Below are 23,862 nucleotides of genomic sequence, written 5' to 3' on the forward strand. Positions count from 1 at the left end.
TGCACTTTGAGGAAAAAAATCATGCGATGCTTTGGCTTGCGCAATCTTGTCAGGCTGAAGCGCTACCCATGCAGGGTTAGCCAACCTGTCAGCCCTGCATTACCTTCTGCTATGAAACCTGGTAAAGTGGTGAGACTCCGCATGTGCAGGATGGAATACAAATGAACCTGGCTTTCAATTGCACACCACAAGGCTTTCAATACTGAAAACAAGCTGCCTTCTTGATCTCTCTCAGAAGTGAGCAATCCAAATGCTTGGTTATGTCTGCCACATAGGCAGAGTCAGTGACCAAATTCAGAGGCACCTGAGAAAATTTCTGGAATGCCATAGAAACAGCCTTTAGTTCAACCAATTGGGCCGAGCCGGACACGTGGCCTTCCAGCACTTGCCATCCGGACTCATCCTTCCAGGTAACAATAGCCTTCCCTGTTTTTCCTGAGCTGTCAGTGAAGACGGTGGGTCCCTGCACTGGCACTCAACTATTATTTGGCCGTAAGGACCGACTGATTGCTTTTGCCAGCTGCAGTAACTTGTGACTGGGCAGATGATAAGCAATGTAGCAGGCATAGGGCCTGCAAGGGCTCCTTGGCATGCAGAAGCCTAAGACAGGAAATGCCAAGTCATGGTAATTGGGCTAGAAGCCCCTCTCTTCTGCCCTCGGACCCCTGCTTATCTCTCTGTAAGACTATAGGTCACTTTCCTTGAACCCTTTCTACTGGACAATTTCTCATACCCCTGTACCCTAGATAAAGAGCTGCTTTTGCCCAGCTCGGGCAGAACAGCTGTTACTGGGAACTTCACAGGTGAATCAATAAAGACTCTCCTGTGGAACCCCACAGAGACTTCTCCTCTCTCTCCCTGTGTCTGCCTGCCTAGGCACCTAGCAAGCTGAAGGGCTGCAATCACAATGAGCTGATAGTCACTAAAGAGCTGATATCACTTAAACTTGCTAAGGTGGCCTGCAGCTAAGAATTGCTTGGGAGCTCGGACAGTCTGTCCTGACCCGGACTGCGCTACCTGGGCCGCTGCAGCCTGCTGGAGACACCCCGAAACCCAGCAAAAGGCCGCAATAAATGGCGCACCGAATAGAAGGAACTCTGGAACAGCATTTCTTTTGAAATCCTTATTGCCTTCAGATTGCTAGGACCCCCGAAGAAAAGCCTCCATTATAGCAGGCCTCTTCTGCAGGGGGGGGGGGTCAGTCGACCCTCACAGCTGACATCTGAACGAGTGTTCGAGGAGACTGACAACAGCAGACCGCTTCCAGCAGACCCTTGACTCACACCCAGCTGAAGTAGTGTAAGTTTAAAAAGAGCATTTATCACGGGCATCTTGGGTCCCCTTTTTGGTTTTTTTTTGTTTTTTTTTCCTTTTGTCTGCTGGTAGGTTTCTGGGTTTCTGGTTCAGCTGTCTGTCTCTGTCCGGACATGGGTAGGGTGGTTCTGGGGTGGCCCGCGCTTCAAAGGATGAATCTGGACTCTTCACTTTTTCAGTCTTCAGATTGTTTATTATTAATTATCTACAGAATTTTGTTTCTGCCCAGCAGAGGTCTGACCTGCAAGGCAGCCAAGGGCACTCTGACCACCCACGGGGCAGTCGTGTCTTTTTATACTAAAAACTACCTATATCATATTTACTTTTATTTCCCATACCTTTCACCCATATTCGCTGGAACTCTCCTGCACATCAGCACTCGCTATCCCACATGATGAAGAGAGAGCTGTGTCAGAAGAGCAAAGATTGCATTTTCTTGGTCTTCCTAACAGCCAGAAGAAACGTGAGTCCAAAGAACTTTGTTGGTTGTTCCTGGCCTCCTTTTAGACGACTCTTTTCTGCTTTAATGCAGAAGTCTCTTTTCTCACATGGATGGAATGTGGTGGAATTGGCAGTTGCTTCAGGCTGTCAGGCAGCATGGGAGTTTTGTCTTGTCTCTGCTGAGGATTTGGTGAATTTTCCATTGGTCACTTGGTGGTGTCACACTGGGCTGAGCTCAGCAGCCGACTCTGCTGTCCGCAGGGGATGCATTGGGACGCCAAGGCCCTCAGGGCTGGAATTCGGGGGAGGGCGGGCTCGGAGCGCGCGGAGGCTGGGCCCGTCAGGAGCTGCTGCTGCTGGCGCTCGCTGTGCTCAGCCAGCTGGGCCGAGCAGCCGCGGCCATGGAGACACAGGCGGGAGCTGTGGCCGAGGCCGGCAGGCGGCCCGGGCCGGCTCGCAGCTGCGAGGACGGCGGCAGCCCGTGCACTGAGGCCGAGGCCGTGGTGGGCGCTTTGCGGGCAGGGCTTTTCCGAGCCGGCCGCAATGTGCTGCCTCCCGTGTGGGCCCGGCTGCGGCAGAGGCTGGTGGCAGCGTGGCGGGGCCGGCCATAGCAGCAGCTGGCCGTGCCCAGGGCCGCAGCTGCAGCTCTCCCCTGCCGGCCACAGCAGCAGCCGCTCGCCTCCGAGGCTCCGGTGGTTGCCGAAGATGAGGGGCCCGGCCCCCGGCGCGCCCTGGAGCCCCGCAGCGAGAGGAGCCGCCTGCGCCGCAAAGGGCAGCGCAGAGGGTGCAGGTTGAGGAGGAGGAGGAGGAGGACATGAGGCTCGCTCTGGGCCGCGCTGGGGCAGCTTGGGCCTCTCGGCCTTCGCCTTGAGCCCTTTGCTTCTTTTCCATGAGCCCTGATGGCCGTCCTTGGCCAAGGGCCCCTGCAGCTCTTCCCAGGGCTGCAGGAAAAGCTGCCTCAGTCACTGATGCACAGAATCACTGCCTTGGAAGACAGGCACCTTTGAGATGATGGAGTCCAACCCATGCCCTAACACTTCAACTAAAGCACGGCACCGAGTGCCACATCCAGTCTTGTTTGAAAGGCTTGCAGGGATGGGGAGTCCACCAGCTCCCTGCAGGGCTCTGTCCAGGGAGACCCTAGCTAACAATGGGGCCTTCTACCCCCCAGCGCTTGGAGCTCTGCAAGTTTGTCTTTCTGCTTAGGCAAAGGCCATGGAAAAGTACTGGGAAAAGTAGTCACAAATAGATTGGCCTACAGAGCTCTAAAGAGATGTGCAAAGAATACAGAAACCCAACAATAAAAAAAAAAGGGTAAAAGCTAAATGGCATCAGCAAAGTCTTGGGCATAAACAACGAGCTGCAGATGGTCTTGTCAGCCCTCTTTCTTTGTATTTCTGGGAAGCAAAGGAATCCTGCTTGAGCCTCTGGGGAGATGGGTTTGGGAGGTAAAAGTGACTTCTTTTTTCTCCTTGGGGCAGCTCCTTTTCCTAATGTCAACTGAGCCTCTCTCCAGCCTGATGCCTGTTGTGATTGTTGCAGCAAAACAATTGATGGCAGATGTGAGATCTCAGCACATTGTTCCCAATGTCCAGAGATGCCAAGAGAACCCTTGGGGGTCTCGAAAATCCTAGAATGTTGCCAAGAGTGTCTAGTAGCTTGATTTTGATCCATCCACAGAAATAACAAGAGTTTGAAGACAAGAGAATCACTCTAGAGTAAAAGGTGTAAAATAGACACATTTAGAAAGTGAAATATAGACTTTAAAGTTTTTAAGTACAAAAAAGTTATAGAGACAAGATAGAGAGATCAAAGCGTGTCTTGTCCTTCTTCTTCCTTCTTCTTGTCCTCCATCTCCTGTAGTGATGTTGGCATTTGAAGATTAGTTTATAGTGAAAGTGCACTTGCCAACATGAGTGAAAAGCATTGAGAAATAAAAGTAAATATTGTGTACGTAGATATTAGTATAAAAAGACATCACCGCCCCGTAAGTAGTCAGAAAGTGCCTGTGACTGCTTGCAAATCAGACCTCTGTTGGGCAGACAGAAAATTTTGTAGATAAGAAATAATAAACAACCTGAAGACCGAAAAGCTGAAGAGTCCAGACTCATCCTTTAAAACGCGTGCCACCCAAGAACCACACTACCCGTGTCGAAGCAAAGACAGACAGCCGAACCCGACATTTGGCGTCCCTGGGTGGGCACCCAGTGAGCACCCGGTGGGCAGCCAGCAAACGACCCAGTGAGCTACTCAGCAGCAACCATCGATCCAGCAGCATCCAGCAGCATTTGCTGAGCCACAGTGAGCTCTGTTGTGCACCTCTTGCACAAAGGCAACCTTGAAGCTCCGAGTAGGCAGTTCCCGAACTAGACTCATTCCCAAGAGAGCACTGATAACTCCTTGAGAAAACAGCCAGAAAGCAGCCAGCAGAATCTGCAGAAGCAGCGACCGCAGAGAACACCGCACTCCACCTCCACCGAAGAAAGTTCGTAGCAAGACAGCCCAGATCAGAATCAGAAAAGGCGCCTCCGAATCCATCTCCTGTGACCTGCAGGCCAGAGACCAAGAGCCTTCAGACTGCTCTGACGACAAGAATTCGGTAAGAAAGTCAAGAATTAAGAACATGGAGAGTACACTTTCCCAAGAACAAATAGAAATTCTGTCCGACCTACAGAGCGTAGCAGACACACACACAAAGAAGATCCCAAAGAAAAAGCTTAGAGAATTATTGCTGTGGGTGCGGTGTAATTACCCGTACTCAGAAACACAGTTGTTATTTGAAGTAAACTTTTAGCAAGAAGTTAACAGACACCTATATTTTCTAGCCACCAATGATGATAAGACAGCCTTGAAATTGCTGTCTTCAGCAAGAATCATGTTAGAGGCGACCTCGACTCAGTTAAGAAAGTCAGCCAAGCAACAAGTTGTTGCAAGTCCCAAAAAGACAGAGAGACCAGAGCAAGGCTCCAAGCAAAGATTAGCTCTGATCTCAATTAACCCGGAGAGAAAAGTGCCCGAGAAAAGGGAACCAAGAAAAATGTCATTGCCTTCAGTCCCACCATCCCAAAAACCCAAGAGAACCCCAAAGCGCCCCGAAACTCCAGAGAGTGCAAGAGCTTCAGACTCTGACTCAGACACAGATGATGCCATTCTACTCCCTAATGAAATAAAGTTTTCTCCTAGCGATATCGAAGAAGCAGAGAGAGAAGAAGTAGAAAAAGTAGCAGAGTCAGAGAAAGGAGTTCAAAAAGAACAAGCAAAGAAGAGAGATGCGCTCTCGCAGCATGCGCGGCGGCGCAGAAGTGGCGGCGGCCGGCAGAGAGAGCGTAGAAGCAATAAGAGACACGAGTTCTAGTGCAGCTTTTGCGAGCACAACGCCGAAAGCAGCGGCAGCTCCATTTAGCGCAGTGTCAAAAATGCGCGAGTCGAGCAAGACTCAAAAGACAGCCAGAGAAGACTTTCAAACCGATGCGGCAGCGTCAAACACAAGCAGCAAAAGCAGAGCAGCTGCAGAACTCCAGCGAGCTGCCACGGAGGGACGCAAGAGACGCGCAGTAGTGACGTCAGACCCAGAAATCTAGACCAAGAGATCAGCTCGAATTGCAGCGCGAAGGGGGGCACCCGCGGGGGGGGGGGCTGCGCGCTTCAGCGGGAGGTGTAGATACAGCGTCAGAAGAAGAAGAAAGAAGAACAAAAACAGACAATAAAGAAGAGACTTCAGAAGTAGAGCGAGACAGAAACAGTGACGTCAGTACAAGAGAAGCAAGAAGCGTCCCCGAAAGCACGCATGCGCGAGAAGTGCCGGCAGAGCGAAGTCAAGGGCAAATCCGATCCTCTGTGACGTCTGAGGCGAAAAGGAGGGGCCACGTTCAAAGTTCGACATCCCGGGGCTCCACCCCCTCTCCGAGACCGATGCCTTTAGTTTCAAATCCCATAGTTCAAACCCCTTCCACTCAAAAGCATTCAAGTATTCAGCCCTCAATGCCAGCTCAGTTAACAGCCATGCAAACTCAGTCTCAAACACAGCTGCGAGCGTTGCAGTCTGCCGAGCAAGAAGCGACAGAGTTCGTGTCGTCATCAAAGTTGTCCAAGCAGGCGACAGCGCCACCTCGTAGAGAGACGACCACATTGCAAGACATGTCAAAACTGCTCGACAGCGCCACCACATCACCTGCTAGCCAAACTGCGACAATGCAGCAATTTTTTCCAACAATTTATAAAAAGAAAGCTACATTAAAGAAAACAAAAACAAAAAAAACAACACAGCAAAAAGATAATATTCCATCAACTTCAAGATCATATGAAGTTAAAGACAGCTCCAATGAAGCACAGCCTCAAGAAGAAGAAATGATACACATTACAGCAAGAGAGAAAATTCCAGCATAGATGCTTTCAGCAGCAAAAGCAGCAAAGAATCTCCTGCAGTCTTTTGATGCAGCAAAAAGAACACATTCAAGAGAGCCTCAAGTTTCATTTCCAGATTTAAGAGCAAAACCAAAGACCTCAAGTCGAAGAACATAGAGCGAAAAATCACCAAGAGCCTCCACGATTCCATTGTGCAAGCAATGGCCAATAGAGTTTCCAGAAGAAGAAGAAAAACAGCCAATAGAACCGATAGACTGAAAAGAAATTAGAAATGAATTATCAAAAGAAAAAAGTTTGATCAGAAGATCAAGAGACGTAATAATACCAGTGACGTATGATGCACAAAGCCAAAATCCAAAGTGAGAAAAGTTAAGTCATAAAGTGATCAAAGACTTATCAAAGGCCATTCAGAACAATGGTCTGAATTCGCAGTACTTCAAACAGCTCCTGAAGAAGACATTCAATACGTATGATTTCACGCCATTCGACATTCGATGTCTTGTGTCGATGATTCTCACTGACACACAAAGCCTTATCTGAGACAAAAGATAGAGAAGATATCTCACAGAGTTGAGAGCCAGCTATCAAAGTAAGCCAAACGCAAACCTCACAGAAGCACAGCTAGCAAGAGATCCTCCAGATGACAATCCGGTAGAACAAGCAGCACAGCTTCCACGACGAGTGTTGAATGACATCAAAGAAGCAGCACGCAAAGCAATCTTGCAGATTGCTCCAGCAAGAGTTCCAAACATCCCATTCTCATGCGTCAAGCAAAGTCCCACAGAACCATTCTCATCTTTCATAGACCAGCTCACGCAAGCTGTAGATCGACAAGTGACGATTGATGAGGCGAAGCAACCTCTCATAGAAAGTCTAGCTTTCAGCAATGCCAACCCAGATTGTCAACGAGTCATCAGCGCAATGCCAAGACGGCCATCCTTAGCAGAGATAGTAAAAGCATGCAGCAGAGTGGAGACACCTCAGCACGTTGCGTTGATCGTGAGAAATAAACTGAGAAGAGAATAGGGAAAACAGATAAGAAGAAACCCAGAGAAGCAGTCAAAAGATCAAAACAAAGTTGAAAAGATGCTAAAAAAAGTACTCCAACAACAGAGTGAAAACATAAATAAAGTTCTTGCAACTATCCAGAAGAAGAGCACTCCATCAAGAAGACAATGTTACAAATGTAGAGCGTTTAGACACTTGAAAAAGAATTGTCCACATGCACACACACAAGTGCAAACACAAAAGCCTGCAAAGCCACTTTGTGCACAGTGTAGAAGAAGAAGACACTCTGTGAAAGAATGTTTTTCCCAGACAGACGTAGAAGAGAATCCTCTACCGCTTCCGAAAAACGAGAGAAGGAGCGCGCCCACAAACCGTCAGCGCGCGTCGACACAAGTGATAGCAGTGACACAACTACCAACAAGACAGTCATCGGAAATCGTCAAGCAGACGCCCTCAGCAAACTCCTCAGCCAATTCTCAAGCGACCCAGAACTCCTTCCACCAGAAGCACAGTGCACACTAGCAACTTCCAAATTAATTTGCTTTCTAGATGAAAGTCATGCAAAAGTTCCAACAGAAATCCGCAGAGATTCATACAAAAAACAAGATTTCTTAATAATAAGACAAGACAAGAGCAGAATCCTTAGACTTATTGTTTATCCGTCAGTTGTTTCCGCAGATAAAAATACAGAACTGACAGTTCTAGCAAAAGCACTTCGTCCACCATTGACCGTGGCAGAGAACACTCAAATCGCGAGAGCTTTTGCTCTGCCACCACACGCCATTGAAGTCATGTCAATCTTCGATGAAAAAGAGCTTCCTTTGAGAGAACATGTCGAAATACATACCACATGAGTAAAACACATAAGTCGAGATCGACCCACGCTCACATGCCAATTAACTTGTGGAGACAGAACAATAGAAGTCAAAAACATGCTCGACACAAGAGCAAATGTCACAGTAATATCCTACATCTTTTGGCCTCGCAACTAGAACTTGATTGCGCCCTTGAGATCGCTCTCAAGCATAGAGAGAGTTTCTCTGTGTCTGCAGAGTGAGAATGCCATCGTTGTCACAAGACCAAGAAACAAGACAGCGATCATTCGTCCTTTCGTTGTGCAGAAGCCAATCACAGTTTGGAGACGAGATCTCTTAACACAATGAAGCACGAAGATCGAAGTAGATTTTTAGTAAGAGTCACTGCAACACTCTCCACATTGAAGTTGACTTAGAAAACAGATGATCCAATCTAAGTAGATCAGTGGCCCCTAGAGAAAAAAAAGTTGAGTGCATTGAAAACCCTAGTCCAAGAACAGTTGCAGAAAAGACACATCAAGCCGACAAACAGCCCTTAGAATTCTCCAGTGTTCGTCATCAAGAAGAAGCTGTCAGGCAAATAGAAGCTGTTGCACGATCTCAAGAAGATCAATGAAGTCCTCAAAAACATGAGACCACTTCAGCTAAGTCTTCCATCTGTTTCGATGATTCCCAGAGATTGGCCGCTTGTAGTCATTGACCTCAAAGACTGTTTCTTCAACATTCCACTTCATCCAGATGATGCTCCGAAGCTTGCCTTTTCAGTTCCAAATATCAACAAAGAAACGCCTCTGCAACAGTACCATTGAGTAGTCCTTCCTCAAAACCTGAAAAACTCGCCGACAATCTGCCAATAGTACGTGGCACGAGCTTTGTTGCCAGCGCAGAAGAAGTTCCCGAAAGTGAAGATCATTCATTATATAGATGATTTGCTCATTGCAGCGTCAACACAACAAGAGCTGCAAAAAGCTCGTGACTGTGTCATTGCAGACGTGCAAAAGGCAAGTCTAGAAATCAGTGTTTCGAAGATTCAAGAAGTCGTGCCTTAGAAATATCTAGAGTGGAAAATCTCAGAGAAAACAATAAAGCCTCAAAAAATAGAAATCAGCACAAGAATCAACAATCTGCATGATTTACAACAACTTCTAAGAGAAATCAACTAGATGAAGTCGATTTTGAGAATCACAAACAGTGACATTCCAGCGTTACTTGATCTTTTGAGAAGAAATGCAGACATTCGATCTCCCAAGACGCTCACAAAAGAAGCAAAGAGAGAGTTAGAGAAAGTTACAGATGCCATTCAGAAGAGACAGGCACATCGATTCGTTGAATCGTTGCCTTTCCAGTTAGCAGTGATAAGAAAGAAAGCACAATTCCATAGTTTGATCTTCCAATGAGACGCATCTCAGAGAGATCCTTTAATAATCATAGAGTAGATTTTCCTACCGTATAAGCCTTCAAAGACAATTCTGACAGATTTAGAGATAGCAGCACAAATCATCATAAAAGAAAGAACAAGATTGCTGACAATAGCGAGACGAGAATTTTCAAAGATTTATCTACCTTTGAAAAAAAATTATTTTGATTGGGCGATGCAGAAATCAAAAAATTTGTTAATTGCATTGTTAGCTTTTCCAAGAGCTTGCACAATCAATTTTCCACAACATAAAATGTTGCAATCGCAAATATGCTACAGAGCAAAGCCAAAAATAAGTGAAGAACCTCTAGACAAGATCACAGTGTTCACTGATAGCTCAGAGAAGACACACAAGTCAGTGATCACATAGATGAACTCAACGACAAGAGAATGAGAATCAAACGTGAAGACAGTTCAAAGCTCTCCGCAAATTGTAGAGTTGGCAGCTGTTGTCCGAACATTTCAGTTGTTCCAACAACCACTCAATTTAGTCACAGACTCTGCATACGTTGCAAGTGTAGTCAAGCGATTAGAAAGTTCGCTCTTGAAAGAAGTCAGCAATGAAGTTTTACATTCCTATCTAGTGAGCATGAAAACAGTGCTAGAAAGCAAAAAAGAAGAATATTTCATCACTCACATCAGAGCGCACACAACACTTCCAAAATTTCTAGGAGAAGAGAATGCTCAAGCAAACAGATTGACAATGCCCATTTCACAAACACTTCCAGACATTTTTGAGCAAGCACAACTAAGTCATGCATTTTTTCATCAGAATGCACAAGCGCTGATAGAATCCTTTCGTCTCACAAAAACTCAAGCGAGAGAAATCATTAGTGCTTGTCCAGATTGTCAACTCGTGCAACCACCTGCTTCAACAAAAGCAGTCAATCCACGAAGACTGCAAAGTCTTCAGCTGTAGCAAACAAATGTCACAAAATATCCATCATTTGGGAGACTCAAAAATGTTCATGTGTCAATAAATACATTCTCGGAAGCAATCTTTGCTTCAGCACATGCAAGAGAAACAGCAAAACATGCTTGTCGACATTTTTTACAAGCATTTGCATCGTTAAGTGTGCCTCAAGAAATAAAAACAGATAATAGTCCAACATATACAGGCAGGGTGCTTGACAGATTCCTGAAAAAATGGAGTGTCAAACACACATTTGGCATTCCACATTCACCCACAAGTCAAGCAATCATTGAAAGAACACATCACACCCTGAAATCCCTTTTAGATAGGCAGAAAAAGGGAGAGCCAGAAGCGACACCACACATGAAATTAAACAAAGCATTGTATGTGTTGAATTTTCTTAACAGCTCGTCTTCTGAACCCAATCCGCCAATCGTGAAGCATTTTTCAAACAGCTCTCAAGCAAAACTAAGAGAGAATCCTTTAGTTTTGATCAAAAACCCAGAGACAAGACAAATAGAGGGTCCTTTCAAACTAATCACTTGAAGCAAGAGTTTCGCTTGTGTTTCCACAAGGCGAGAGCTGAAGTAGGTGTCAGCGCAGCATGTGAAACCATTTCGGAGAAGAGAGCAAGAGAGCACAGATCCCAGAAGCAGAGAAACAAGTACGCAGACAGAAAAAGAAACTCAAGTTGTGAACAGCAACTCAGAAAAAAAACGAAAAGAATAAAAACTTTAAGAAGTTTTTTCCTTTGTAGCTTTGAGTGGGAGCATGACAATGAAATTTTATAAGAGTGAAGTCGTGAGCTTCATGATGCTCATGCTTTCATCTGTTGCTTTAAGCAATAGAGCAAATCTACCTGTCAGTCAGCCAAAACAAAATGTTTGAGAAACGTTAGCCCAAGCAGCAAATTTAGAAAGTATCTGCCTGACACATTCGAAACCAGAGAAACCATTCACAGCATGCATAGTTAGGTTGCCAGTAGGCAAATAGCCAATTCCAAGACATTCTCCAATGGAGATTTCGCAAGTCATCAAAGATCCTGTGAATGAATAGTGTGCTTAAACACATCTTTTACCTGTAGCTTCTACCGAACCGCAAAAACTAGAAATTTTTGAGTCCACAACAATGGAGCTATGCATGAAATTCGAAATTTCGAATGTGTCAAAGACAAACAAAAGTGTTGATGTCACACCAAATCACGAATATTATAAAAATGCATCAGCTTAGTGCAATCACACTGTGACGACAGCCAAAAGATCAATCCAAGTTCCAGTGCAATTACCACGTAAGTTGTTTTTAATTTGTAGAGACAAAATTTAGCACAGCATTCCTACAAATACCAAAAGAAGTCCATGCAGCATTAAGAGAATTTCAATGTTGTCACCAAATTTGAAAGTGTTAAGAGAGCAAAAACACAAAGAAAAAAAGTCCTTGCAACATTACAGTGTAAACTGTGATGATGAAGTGTACACTTAAGACAAAGCAAAGAGAATTGCAGCAGCAATTTTCTCACCTCAGACAGCGTCGAGAGTAGCCTTGACTCAACTAGACCACATGAGTTGTTAGTTGAGCAAGCATGCTCAATCAATCTCTCTCGCTTTGAGTGATATGTTAAAAGACGTAAGCAATGTGAGAGAAGCAACTCTGCAAAATAGAGCAGCAATCGATTATCTATTGCTTGCTCATAGACATAGATGTGAAGAGTTTGAAAGAATGTACTGCATGAATCTCTCAGATCATTCAAGATCAATTCATGAAAGTATTCAAAATATAAAAGACAGTATAAAGAAACTAAGCGAAGTCACTAGATCATAGATTGATGATTTAGCGAGATTTTTTGATCTTTCTCCCTTATAGAGAAAGTTTTTAAAAATGAGATTTTATATTTTAATAATTCTCTTAGTCCTCATGCTCATCGTCCCATGCATCTTTTTGTGTGTGAGACGTGTCATAAATCAAGTTGCCAAAGAAGTCTTCTTAGTGCAAACAGAAGGGGGAGATGTGAGATCTCAGCACATTGTTCCCAATGTCCAGAGATGCCAAGAGAACCCTTGGGGGTCTCGAAAATCCTAGAATGTTGCCAAGAGTGTCTAGTAGCTTGATTTTGATCCATCCACAGAAATAACAAGAGTTTGAAGACAAGAGAATCACTCTAGAGTAAAAGGTGTAAAATAGACACATTTAGAAAGTGAAATATAGACTTTAAAGTTTTTAAGTACAAAAAAGTTATAGAGACAAGATAGAGAGATCAAAGCGTGTCTTGTCCTTCTTCTTCCTTCTTCTTGTCCTCCATCTCCTGTAGTGATGTTGGCATTTGAAGATTAGTTTATAGTGAAAGTGCACTTGCCAACATGAGTGAAAAGCATTGAGAAATAAAAGTAAATATTGTGTACGTAGATATTAGTATAAAAAGACATCACCGCCCCGTAAGTAGTCAGAAAGTGCCTGTGACTGCTTGCAAATCAGACCTCTGTTGGGCAGACAGAAAATTTTGTAGATAAGAAATAATAAACAACCTGAAGACCGAAAAGCTGAAGAGTCCAGACTCGTCCTTTAAAACGCGTGCCACCCAAGAACCACACTACCCGTGTCGAAGCAAAGACAGACAACCGAACCCGACAGGCAGACTGAAGACACTGACACTTGCAGAGAAGTGCCTTTTCCAGTGCCAGCTGGGAATGGGAGTCAGAAGAAAAACTGGAGAAAGCACAACTGCATTGGAAGATTGCCTTCCTTTTCATTGGGTAAAGAAGCTCTAGATCCACCTGTCAATGGTCAGTTGTTTGTTAAGGATGGGAAGTTGTCTTTGAGGAATTTTTTCATGTGCTTTGCAAGTGGATCATGGTCTCCTTCATTGACCAACTGCATACCAAAGTGCCTTTGCAATATGAGCCACGTGGCAGTTTTTGCCCAGCCATGCTACTTGTGGCTAGAAGAAAGCAAGGGCAAAGGGTATTTGCAGCCAAAAGGCAGCAAAGCTTGGCTCAGCCAAAATATCCTGGGGAGATAGAGGCCTCCAGCTGTTGCTAGAAATGAGCAGAGTTCCAGCCCAATGGTTCTAAGTGCAGATCTTTTTGCCTTGCTCAACTGAAGAAGCAGAAAGATGAGCAAGGATTTCCCAAAGGCCCATGACATAAGGGGTTGTTTTGCTCATCTTGTGGAAGTTTGCAACTGAAGGTGTGTTTGCAGTTGAGCTAGTGAGAGAAAAAACAGAGAAAGAAGAGGTTTGTGACAGGGCCATGATATTCCACAAGAGGAATCAGTGGTGTGCATTTTGTGGACCTGTCTCAATGCTCTCAAAAGTATTGTAGCCCTGCTTTAAATAGACTGGTATGAAGCAACTTGGAGAGACAGAGACTCAAATGGCTTTTAGGAATTTTTTTAAGAGTGAGGAAAAGTACGGGTGTTGTTTTGTGACATTTGAAAAAGAGACTAGTTGAGAATGAGCAACTGCAATAAATCAAGAGTTAAAAAAGAAGTCTTTTGGTATAGGAATAATTAGAAAGACAAAACCTGTCAAGATAGGAATGGGTGTTTTGATACAAATGATGAAATGATAGGGAGAAAAATAGATGCCCTGAAGTACAATGCAAAGGCAGGTAGAACTGGACTTGAATGATCTCTTTTTCCATTGCTGGAGTTTCTTCCTTGTGAAGAGGAGCTAGGGTATTGCTGAAGAAAAGTGAGACAAGCAGGACGGGGCAGCGAGCCGTGCTCCGTACAGAGGCAGCCAGGGGCTGTGCGAAGAGTGCCCTGCTGCAGCCAGAGCCCTCCTGGCCTGGGGCCCGGCAGCAAAGGGGCAGGGCAGCCATCTCCTCCTCGTCCTGACCCTGCCACTGCTTCCTGCTGCTGCTGCTGCTGCTGAGGGAAAGAGAAGCAAAGGCCATCAGTGGAGAACACCAGGCCAGCACTGCCACAGCCTGTCCTGCCCTGCCCGGCCTTCAGTGCCCTGCCAGAGGCATGTGGCATCGTGGGCAAGGAGCAGCAGCTGGCGTGTGCCTGTGGCTCTGAGGCTCCTGAGAGCTGGCATGTAACTGGGAAAAGCTGCCCCAGGCCTGGCCCTGGCCTCTCCAAGCTGTGGCAGCCGTGCAGACTGTCTCTGCACAACCACCTGCAGTGCCCACAGTCCACTTGGTTCCCTTGCCTGCCCAGGGGACGCCCTCCCTCCCTCAGGGTGCCACAGCTCCATGGCTCCACTTGGGGGAAGTGAGCACAGCTTGGCCAGACGAAGAGGTCACCTTTTGTTGCCAAAGTCACCTGGCGAGAGGTCAATACTTGGATGTGGCCGGATGGGGCGGGGTCAGGCTCTTGCTTGGGATCAAGGGCACTCTTGACTGCTTGTTCCTTGTCATAGCCTCTGTACACGCTTGCAAGCGTGTCAGCAGCTGCCAGCGGGTGTCCCTGCACTGCCACCAGCACCATTTTTGGGGAGCTGGCTGTCACTCCAAGCAGCCCCACAGCCACATGCCCGGAAGACTGCAGCTGACCAAGAATCTACTGAGCCAGCTTGACAGAGCTGTCAATTCTGAGAAGGATGTTGGCGCTGTAGACATCTTGGTGGATCAGGAGGTTTGAGTGCAGAAAATGCAGTCCTCGCAGGCCCAGCGAGAGAAAACAGAAAGAGGAGGACAAGAAATTGATGAAGCGAGTTCATCACACAAGAAAGGAAAGAAAGACCCTGAAAGATTGCCTCTCCAGGGCAATGGGCAGTAATGGCAGAACACGGTGCCATTGAGAAGAAGAGCTGGCACAGCCACTGTCAATATCTTCCAGTTCAGTGAATTTCATGTTGGCATTTTCCTGCTTGACTATTTTCCCGGAGGCAAACAAAATGCAAGATGCCTACTTGAAAGCAGAGATCCCAGCTTGCAGGAGATAGAAAAGGCAGCCCCACTCGCTGGGGCTCTGAGCCCTCTGTGATCAGCTGGGGAACAACAAGCACAAGAACAACAGGACAGGCAGGCCTGCAGCTTTCTTTTCCACCAGATTTCCAGAAGAAGACCAAGCGCATCTACACCACCACTGGATCTTCAGAGGAAGACTCCAGCCTTCTCCAGGATCACTGCTTGAAAAGAAGCACATCTGCCACTCCAAGAAAGCTCCAGCCACCATGTATCTTTGGACTGCTCCCAACACCCCAACCAACAGAGTGGCAGGGCATATGCTGACTCTGTCAGTAGCTTGTTTTCCTACTAGTGCATTTGTATTTTAATTTTCCTAATAAAGAACTACTATTCCTGCTCGCATGTCTTGGCCTGAGAGCCCCTTAATTTCAAACTGATAATTCAGAGAGAGGGAGTTTGCATTTTCCATTTCAAGGGAGGCTCCTTCCTTCCTTAGCAGACACCTGTCTTTTCAAACCAAAAGACAAGGCCATGACATTCCACAAGAGGAATCACTGGTGTAGATCTCATGGACCTCTCCCAATCCTATTAAAGTATTGAAATCCTGGTTTAGAATAGACAGGGATGAAACAACTTTGAGAGACAGAGACTAAAATGGCTTGTGATTGATTTTTTCTTTAGGAATGGGAAAAGTACCCAAAAGGTGTTGTTTTCTAACGTTTTAAAATATACTACATCAAAATGAAAAACGGCAATAAAAAGAGTTGTACAAAGAAGTGCTTTTGACTTAGAAACACAGAAAAGTGGAGATATGAATGACATTTTCCTAAAAATATGAAATTACAAACCAATATATACAGTGAACTACAATACAAAGGTAGGGAAGAGTGTACTTTATTTAGATCTTCTTGTACTGCTGGTGTATTTTCCTTCTGAGGAGAAGCTAGTATTTCAATGAAGAAGTGTCTCACATCTGATAATTAAATGTCCTTCTTTCTTCTACTGCTGGGTAAGACATCCCGGCTGAAAGGAGCACTGAAGGTAAAGAACTGGTTCTGCGTGGTCTGAAACTAAAGGATGGTTCCATTGCTGACACAAAACCTGTTCTTTGTGGCATCGCAGCGGAGGCAATGTTGGTATCAGATGCGCTGTAGGGTCTGGCCGGTAGCACAACGGGAGGTACGTTGGTGTCAGACACAGTATGGACTCTGTGTCCAGGCACTCTCCGCTGTGCTGGAGTTAAGAAAAGGATAAAAAACAAATCAAGAGAGAATCTATGTTTGCTGTCAAATGCTGCTCACAAGGGCACGTATGTGAAGTACTTAGAAATGTTTGCTCCTTAAATGCTTCTTTGAAACACATGGCACCTGATGATGAGATAGAAATATTTAATGGCCAAAGGACATTAGCACAAGTATCCTGCCCCATAAATTGGTGGTATAGCACTTTAAGTCAAGTGCTACAAGTACTCACTTGAAGACATCTTTTACCTCTCATCATATTCACTCCAAAGCTGTGTTTTTTATTCAAGGAAACAAACTTATTCTGCATGTTAATGGTTTATAACAGAAAGAAAGGAAAAAGCCTTTGGCTCTTAAAAAGAAAGCAAGAAAGCAAGCAAGAAAGCAAGAAGGCAAGAAAGCAAGAAAACAAGCAAGAAAGAAAGCAATTAAAATAAGTGAGAAAGAAAAAATTCAAAAAGAAGACTTAGCAGCAGGAGCAGAAGTAGCAGATGTACGGGGTGCTCTGGGTCCAAAGCTCACCTGAAATCTATATCTGTTCAGAGAGAATAAATTTACTCCAGAGAAGGTAAATTTTTAAAAGCAAGGAAATGCACAGAACTGAAATGGTTGTGTTTGCAAGAGAAGATGATTAAAACATGTTATTGGTATATAATAGAATGAAAGGAAGAAGCATTTGGCAAAAAAAAAAAAGAGAAAATAAGAAAGAAAAATGTAAAAAGTCAAAAAACCACCCACCCACTACTGCTACTCTGCAAAAGCAAAAAAATCGTAACAAGCAAACAACTGAAAAAAAACCCCCAAACCAAAAATAGGCAAGCAATTGGTCACCAATAGGAGGAAGCACGGTAGTAATTTTAATTCCTGTGTTAGCTTTCACCACCCCTTTCTCTTCTGAGAAATGTCTCAGAATATTTCTGTTAGCAAGAGTTTTAATGCTCCATTATGTTTCCAATTAAGGATTGTTGTATTTGCCTGCAGAAGCTGTGCAGCATGAAGGGAGATGCTGGCTAGGAAGCCACAGCCCAGGGACTACAAGTGTTTGACAAGCAGACTTAGCATCATGAGCTTGTGCTGGTGCAGGAGGTGTACGAGCAGCTTGGGCTGAAAGAGGAAACTGAAAAGAGGCTGTTCAGAGAAAATAAAATTACTTCGGAGGAGGTAGATTTTTAAAAGCAAGGAAATGTACAGAATTGAAATGGTTATTGTTGCAAGAAATGGCTCTTTCAAAATGTCTGCAATAGTGTTATTGCTCCATGATGCTTACAATCAAGTATTGTTGTATTTGTCTGCAGAAGTTGTGCAGCATGAAGGAAGATGCTGGCAAAGAACCTACATCCAAGAGACTATAATTTCTTGACACCAGACTTCCCATCAGGATCAGGAGTACGAGGTGAAATGGGTCCTTGGGGTACGAAGACAAGCTGAAATGATTCTGTGTAGAGCAAGTAAATGTACTTCAGGGAAGGTGCATTTTAAAAATATGGACATGCATGGAGCTGAAATGGTTATGTTTGCAAGGGCAGGCTATTACAATGATTTATCACATCAAGAAAATAAATGCCTTCAGTAAAAATAAAAAGTTGAAAGTGGAGATAATTTTAAAAAAGAAAAAAATTACAACCTAACCCCAAAGTACCAATTTTCATCCCTGTGCTAGGTTTCACCATCCCCATTCTCTCCTTTAAAAAATCTCACATTTCTGTTAGCACTCGTTTTACTGCTCCACTGTGTTTAAAATCAAGGATTGTTGTATTTACCTACAGGATCTGTTGAGCATGAAGGGAGATGCTGCCTAGAAAGCCACATCCAAGAAACTATCATTTCTTGAAAAGCAGACTTAGCATCAGGAGAAGTAGGAGCAGCAGGTGTACTGGCTGCTTGGGATGAAATTGGAGGCTGAAAATTACCTGTTGAATAAAAGTAAGTTTGAAAAAACCAGGAAATAGTCAGAACTGAAATGCTTATGGTTGAAAGGAAAGGCTATTAGAAAAATGTTAATGATTTCTAACAGAAAGAAAGGAAAAAGGATTTGGTGAAAAACAATGCAATTCAAAGAAGTCATAAAAGAAAAAAAATCCAAACTAAAACACCACCCAGCCACAAGGACCACTTTGAAAAACCAAAAAGAATCCAACCAACCAAGCAGCTAAACCCAGAGTAACTATCTAAGCAAATAAAGGACCCATAGGGGAAAAAAAATCCTCCAGCGTTACTTTTAATCCCTGGGTTAGCCTCCAACATCCCCTTTCTCATCTTTAAAAAGTATTAGACCATTTCTGTTTGCATTAGTTTTCACGCTCCATTGTGTTTATAATTAAGTGTTGCGGGATTGGCCTGCAGAAGCTGTGCAGCATGAAGGGAGATGCTGGCTAGGAACTCACATCCCAGTGACTAAAATTGCTTGAAAAAGTGACTTAAAAGAAGGAGAAGGAGCAGGACAAACAGGAGGTGTACGAGCTGCTTGGGGTGAAACATGAGGCTCAATATTATCTCTTGAGGAAAAATAGGATTTACAAAGCAAGGAAATGCACCGATTGGAAATGGTTATGGTTCAAAAAAAAAGCCTATTGCAGAATATGATAGGTTTGTAACAGAAATAAAGGAACACCAATTTTGCTATTTAAAAAAAAACCAAAAACCAGAAGGAAAGAAGCATGCAATTAAAAGAAGTAATAAAAAAAATGAAAATGCAAACACCCACACATCCACATCAACCACTCCCCATGGATGTGGGCTCTGAACCCACATCCAAATGACAATAATTTTTTCACCAGCAGACTTATAATCAATAGCAGGAGCAAGACCATTAGGTGAAATGGGTCCTTGGGGACACTGTGAGGAGTCTGTCCAGAGAAAGTGAATTTACTTCAGAGATGGTAAATTTGAAAAAGCAAGGAGATGTATGGAATGGAAATGGTTCTAGTTGGAAGGAAAAGCAATGTAGGTTCCAACCACAGTAAAAATTCTGTAGGATGACACACCGGCAAATACGTTGCTTCCAGACGCAGTATAGTATCTGCTGGCTGAGTGGCCTTCAGACGCAGTATAGTATCTGCTGGGTGACGTACTGAAGGCTGAGCCGCTTCCAGACACAGAATAGGTTCTGCCGGGTGTCATACTAAGGAGGCCTGAGTCGGTTCCAGATAAAGTATAGGATCTGCTGGGTGACGAAGTGAAGACAGAGTCGCTCCCAGACACAGTATAGGTTCTGTTGGGTGTCATGCTACTGTAGCCTGAGTCGGTTTCAGACAGAGTATAGCTTCTGTATCTCTGACGTCCCCACTATTTAGAAACGCGCCAGGGACAGCCGGGGCTGGAAGTGCTGCTCTGCCCAGCCCGGCCGCCAGCTGGGACCCAGCACAGGGACAGGGGACACAGGGGGCACCGGGGGAAAAGCAAGAGGTGAAAAAGGCAGCCCAGGGGGGAAAGAGGTAAAAATGCAGCCTAGGCCTACACAGCTCAATCCAGGAATCTAAACTTCCACATAACTCTAACTAAATAAGTATGCGCATCACTAAATCTATATCTAAGCATCTAAATGTAAGCATCTAAATGTAAGCGTCTAAATGTAGGCATCTAAATGTAGACGCCTAAATGTAACTCTATAAATATATAAATGTAAATCAAAATCTATAAATGTAACTGATTCTTTCCCATCTATAACAATAAAAATCAATTTAACTGTATAGATGTATATATATACACATACAGACACATCTCTATAAATCTATAAATGCAACCATATGCATATAGAAATAGAATTGTAGAAATCCATCAATCTATGTATGCACTAAGGGATTCCACCTGCCCAATGGTCACAGGCTCTCCCTCTGATTCTTCTTCTCATGCAGGGCAGCTGTCCCGGCAAGGCAGATCAGCTAGAAGTCTGGGAAGCAAAGGGAACACTGGGTCAATATTGGACTCTGTGCATCTTTCCCTTTGGAAGTAACTGTCCTTCTATCAAAGTCTGTAAAAGATGGCCAGAAAGGCAGACTCTCACTTGCAGTTTCAAGCCTGCTCTTCAAAGAGCCAGACTCCAAGTATTCAAAACTTGTGAAGTTTTGAAGTATCTCAATAAACTCAAAGCCCTGACAGTGCAAAGGGCCCCCACGAGAGCTTGAAACACAGACAGTCCCAGCTGCCACAAAGAAGCCCAGCCTTGCTCAAGAATGCAGATCCAAAGTGCTCTATCTCTCCTTTAGTTCTCTCTAATTTAAAGGTGTAATTTCAGTTTTTCCTTGAGCTGCTGGATTTGTGACTAATGATTTTGTTGGCCTCAGAGCTTCTGCTCCTTGTATTTTTATTGTATCTCACTACAGCTATCAGCAGACTGGTACTACAATGATTTAATGCTTGGAAACAAAAAGCTCAGACTTCTACATTCATTTTTTGCTGGGCTTTTCCTCTCTTGCTTCAAGAGTCACTCAGTGTTGCCTTCAGAGCACTGACACCCTGCAGCAAACTTATCCATGGACATCAGCACAAAACTGGGACACCCGGCTTGGTGACACAAGTCCCGCAAGGTCAGGTTTATTCCCTGCTCTCTTGCCCCAGCAGAGGACTCAGTGTCAGAGCCTCTGGAGAAGTGTGGAGGGCAGGGCTCAGGCAGGTTGTACCAGTGCAGGATTTGAACTCAAGGCACCAGGAAGCAGCAAGCCTGCAGACAGGAACTCAACCCTTCTCATCTCCCTCCCTGCCAGAGGCAGGCTCAGAGCAGCCATCTCACACCTCTCTAAACCAATGGGGGCTCTGTCCTTCCCAAGCTCCTCAGGCTCCTGGGAATTGTTCCTGCAGCTCTTGGTGCCAGGCAAAGCTCCCTCTGCTGCAGCTCTGTCCACAGGCTTCCCTCCTGAAGACTCAGGGGCAACAGTAATATTCCCCTTGAAAGAGAAAGAGAGAAAGAGAAAGAGAAGAGAAAGAGAAAGAGAGAAAGAGAAAGAAACCCTTCTCACCAGTTACACAAAACACCTGGTCCAACACCTCCATGGCTCACACACCTCATCCCTTGTTCCTAACAAGAACTCTGGGCCCCAAAGGCCTTCAAAAGTCAAAAAAATTTGACTTCTCAGACACAGTCCAAAAGCTGTCAAAGCTGACAGTGACAGTGTTGAACATGGGGGTGATACTGAACACATGGAATGGCTGCTAAGGAAGGAGTCCTGCCAGCTCCTGGCACAGGGATGTGTTCCTCCCTCCACAGCCCTGAGCACAGCAGTCTCATCCAGGCTGCAGCTGGGCAGGGACAGCATGGGAACACACATCTCTTCCCACAGAGATGCCCAAGAGCAAGGGGACTGAGCTCTGCAACATGGACAGCAAGACTGGCCAGTTTGCCCAGCTGAGGATTTCCCAGATGAAAACTGGACTGCAGGCAGCAGCTTACTGAGAGGACAAGAAAGCTGCAGCTCCAGCCCAGCCCCAGCCACGGCTCTGGGAGCGCCTACATGCACGGCAGGGCTCACACAGCAGCAGCAGCAGCTGCAGCCCAGCCCTTGCTTTGCCTTGGCCTTCCCAGCCAAAAGAGGCACAGCCCACATCTGCTGCTGCAACAGAGGCACCTCTGGCATGCCCCTCCCTGCACGGGACACTTGGCCTTCAGTGCCACTTCTCCAAACACTCTTCTCTTCTTTCCCATCAAACAAAGCCTCTTAGAACCTACCAAGCTTCCACTTCCTCACCACAAATGCCCCTGCACCAGGGAGTCTTCCCAGGAAAAGGAGCACCCAAACTTGGCCAACACAGGCTGACACCTTTTCATCCTTACTCAGGGATGACATTTTCATTCCCTCTTCTTCAGGAAGTCTTGCTTTACCAAACAAAGCCTTCCCTGTCCATTCACAGCTGAACTCAAGAAGCTTTTCCTTCTCAGCCATGCAACAGCATTCACAAGCTCTCAGTCCCGCCCCTTTCTTCCCTGCTTCCCTGCCCAATGCAGTTACCTGAGCAGAGGGAGAAAACATCTCCTCCAGCGTGTCAAGCACCATGTCCACATCCAGGGGTGGCAATTCCTCTTCCCCAGGAGTGTTCCACAGCCAGTGGGGGCCTGTCCATGCTGCAGAACCTGCACTGCCAGCTGGAGTGCTGGGGGCTGAAGTGCCTGAGGTGGCTGCAAGAATCCAAACACATTGGTCAGGCTCCATGATGTGTCTTTGGGACGCGGACACCTTATAATGACAGCCTTTTGCATTTTCTAGTGCTGCCTTGCATCAAACATCACAGGAAGCACACAGCAACCTCCGTTCCGGAAATGTATTCAGACTTCCCAGGGGATTGGAGGAGTGAGTTCTTCCTCTTAAAAATATTCATCCTAATTGACATGCACATGGATTAAAGGATGGACTGGAAATCTGATAAAGACACACACACAGACACAGACACACACAAACACCTTCTAATCACAGCCTTTTGCATTTTCCCAGCAGCTTTGGGATTTGGCTACATTTGGTTTCTCATCACAAAAGACCACAGAAAATGGATTCACTCAGGAAGAGCCAGGAACTGCAGACATGCGTGCTAAACTTGTACTGTGAGTTTATTCTAAAAACAACCTTGAGGGTGAGGCCATATTCTGCAGCTGCAGCTGTTGTGGGGCACACAGAGCTCATTTCAATGGCATGGCTTGATTTGCAGGGCAGACAATCTTAAACATCCGCAATATCCTATCAGAGTCCTTCCTAGTTTGGCTTCGTTCAAAGAAAGAGGAGAGTGCACCTTACACTGACCACTTTGTTAGGCAGTATCTTTCACCTTGCCCCTGTAGCCCTACACAGAGGCAAAATGCCCAAAACAGCCTCCAAATCTGCAGCAAGGACAGGAAAAGCAGGCAGAGAATCTTTCTGTTTTCAAGGTCTCCCTTCCTAGGCAATTTGACACTTTCTACCTGATTCTCACTTGAGATCTACCCATGATAGAGCACTGTAGGAAAACACTTGAAAGGATCATTAACCAGGACCTGCTTGGAAAGCAAGGGTAGAAGCTCTTTCCCTCCCTGATGGGCTGCGGGCTGCTGCTCTGAAGATGTGCAGCTGCTCCTCTCTGGAGAGGCCATGGAAGGGCTGTGATGGTCTACGGGAACCAGAGGAACGATGAGCTCAGGTTGGCATTTAAGCTTCCTGGGAACAAGCAGAATGAAGAACTCATGGTGGAAATGAAATTTGCCTGTTCCTGGCTCCTCCAATGAAACTCCAAGAAGTCCAGATGAAGCAAACACCTTCTCCCAAGAAGCTAGGAAAACCTCAGAGTCCTGAGCACCTGCACTTAGCCCGGAAGGGCCTGGAGGCAGCTCTGAATCCTCAGGGGAGGCAGCACTGAGGTCCTGGTATGAGAGCGCTGTGTAGCAGTGAGGGAAGGAAAAGGGAAGCAAAGGGATGGCTGGGTCACTCTTGGTCTTTGGGTGTGTTTCCCTTGGCAGCAACTGTACTTCTGTCGGGGAAAACAAAAGCTCCCTGAATTGGTAAAACTGAAAATCATGGACAAAGACTTTCTAACTAGTCAAAGT

The 23,862-nt window shown here is 45.3% G+C and overlaps 1 pseudogene; it reads left to right on the forward strand.

The window, feature by feature from the left end:
- Positions 1-5,542: 5,542 nt before the first annotated feature.
- LOC136569496 (serine/threonine-protein kinase PAK 3-like) overlaps positions 5,543-23,862 on the forward strand; it is a 64,606-nt pseudogene continuing 46,286 nt past the window's right edge.

The sequence above is a fragment of the Molothrus aeneus genome (genome assembly GCF_037042795.1).
Source record: "Molothrus aeneus isolate 106 chromosome Z unlocalized genomic scaffold, BPBGC_Maene_1.0 scaffold_33, whole genome shotgun sequence".
Classification (NCBI taxonomy): Eukaryota; Metazoa; Chordata; class Aves; order Passeriformes; family Icteridae; genus Molothrus; species Molothrus aeneus.